We start from the raw sequence: 2681 nt of genomic DNA, 5'->3' as shown, positions 1-2681 counted from the left end.
GCTCAGCTTTTGAGGAGGAAAGAATTTATCCAAGAAGGCAGTGACCAGCTTATCCCAGGAGTCCAGGCTATCCTTAGGTTGTGAATCCAACCATATTCTAGCTCTGTCTCTTACAGCAAAAGGAAAAAGCATGAGTCTGTAGACTTCAGGATAAACTCCATTTGTCTTTACAGTCTCACAGATCTGCAAGAACTCAGTTAGAAATTGATAAGGATCTTCAGATGGAAGTCCATAAAACTTGCAGTTTTGTTGCATTAAGGCAACTAGCTGAGGTTTCAGCTCAAAGTTATTGGCTCCAATGGCAGGAATGGAGATGCTTCTTCCATCAAACTTGGACGTTGGCTTTGTGAAGTCACCAAGCATTCTCCTTGCATTATTATCATTATTATTTGCGGCTACCATGTTCTTCTCTTGTTCGAAAATTTCTGAAAGGTTATTTCTGGATTGTTATAATTTAGCTTCTCTTCACCTTTAGAATAATGTAATTTAGTTTCTCTTAATTTCCTCTTCAGAGTCCTTTCAGGTTCAGGATCAATTTCAACAAGAGTGCCTTTTTCCCTGTTCCTGCTCATATGAAAGAGAAGAAAACAAGAAAAGAGAGAGGAATCCTCTATGTCACAGTATAGAGATTCCTTTATGTTAGTAGAAGAAGAAAGGGGTAGAAGAATCTAAACACAAGGGATATAATAAGTTCGGATTTTTAGATGAAGAGAGGTGAAGAGAAGTGTTAGTAATTAATTAATTAAATAGAAGAAGAAGAAAAGAGAGGGGAAATTTCGAAAATAATTTTTGAAAAAGGGTTAGTAATTTTCGAAAATTAAATATAAGATATAATTAAAATTAAAATTTAAAACAAAAAAGAATTTTTGAAAAAGAGAGAGGTATTTTCGAAAATTAGAGATGGAAAAGTAGTTAGGTGGTTTTGAAAAAGATAAGAAACAAACTCAAAGTCAAATAGTTAGTTGAAAAAGATATTAAAATCAAAATTTAAAAAGATAAGAAGATAAGAGGTTAGATAAGATATTTGAAATCAAAATTTTGAAAAGATAGAATTTTTGAAAAAGATAAGATAAAAGATAAAAAGATTTAATTTTTAATTTTAACTTAGCTAACAAGAAACTACAAGATAAGATTCTAGAACTTAAAGATTGAACCTTTCTTAACAAGAAAGTAACAAACTTCAAATTTTTGAACCAATCACATTAATTGTTAGCTAATTTTCGAAAATTAGATGAAAAGATAAGAAAAAGATTTTTGAAAAAATTTTGAAAAAGATTTTTGAAATTTTCGAAAAATAGAAAAAAATTGAAAAAGATATAATTTTTGAAAAAAAGATTTTGAAAAGATAAGATTTTTTTAAAATTGAAATTTTGATTTGACTTGTAAGAAACAACTAATTTTAAAAAATTTTTAACCAAGTCAACCCAAAATTTCAAAAATTTGGAGGGAAATAAGGAGAAGATATTTTTTTTTTGATTTTTGAATTTTTAAAGAAAAACACAAAAATGACCCAAAACATGAAAATTTTGGATCAAACACATGATGCATGCAAGAACACTATGAATGTCAAGATGAACACCAAGAACACTTTGAAGATCATGATGAACATCAAGAACATGATTTTGAAAAATTTTTGATGCAAAGAAAACATGCAAGACAGTTATCAAGAACAACTTGAAGATCATGAAGAACACTATGAATGCATGAGATTTTCGAAAAAAATTCAAGAAAAAATTTTAAAGCATGCAATTGACACCAAACTTAAAAATTGACTCAAGACTCAAACTAGAAACACAAAATATTTTTTATTTCTATGATTTTCTAATTTTTTTTGTATTTTTTTATTTTATTTTTTTCGAAAGACATAATTAGAAAAACGAAAAAGAAAAGAAAAATTTTGAAAAAGATTTTTGAAAAGAAAATTACCTAATCTGAGCAACAAGATGAACCGTCAGTTGTCCATACTCGAACAATCCCCGGCAGCGGCGCCAAAAACTTGGTGGACGAAATTGTGATCAACAATTTTAGCTCTTTGGTATGTGCACAAAAACATTAACTCAGCACTTTCTTTTCACAACTCCGTTCAACTAACCAGCAAGTGTACTGGGTCGTCCAAGTAATAAACCTTACGCGAGTAAGGGTCGATCCCACAGAGATTGTTGGTATGAAGCAAGCTATGGTCACCTTGTAAATCTCAGTTAGGCAGATTAAAATTGGTTTATGGATTTTTGAATAATTAATAATAAATAGAAAATAAAAAGGGATAGAAATACTTATGTAGATCAATAGTGGAAATTTCAGATAGGCGTATGGAGGTGCTGTGCTCCTCTTGAAACTCTACTTCACTACTCACTCTTTCTTCAATCCTTCTTACTCCTTTCCATGGTAAGCTGTATGTAGGGCATCACCATCATCAATGGCTACTTTTAATCCTCTCGGGAAAATGGTCCTATGCGCTGTCACTGCACGGCTAATCGTCTGGAGGCGTCACCCTTGGTTGATGGCTACATCCCATCCTCTCAGTGAAAATGGTCCAAATGCTCTGTCACAACACGGCTAATCATCTGTCAGTTCTCAATCAGGTTGGAATAGAATCCATTGATTCTTTTGCATTTGTCATCACGCCCAGCCTTCAGGAGTTTGAAGCTCGTCACAGTCATTCAATACCGGAATCCTACTCG

The sequence above is a fragment of the Arachis duranensis genome, chromosome 10 (genome assembly GCF_000817695.3).
Source record: "Arachis duranensis cultivar V14167 chromosome 10, aradu.V14167.gnm2.J7QH, whole genome shotgun sequence".
Classification (NCBI taxonomy): domain Eukaryota; kingdom Viridiplantae; phylum Streptophyta; class Magnoliopsida; order Fabales; family Fabaceae; genus Arachis; species Arachis duranensis.
The sequence above is the reverse complement of the archived record's forward strand: the minus strand, read 5'-3'. Positions refer to the sequence as shown.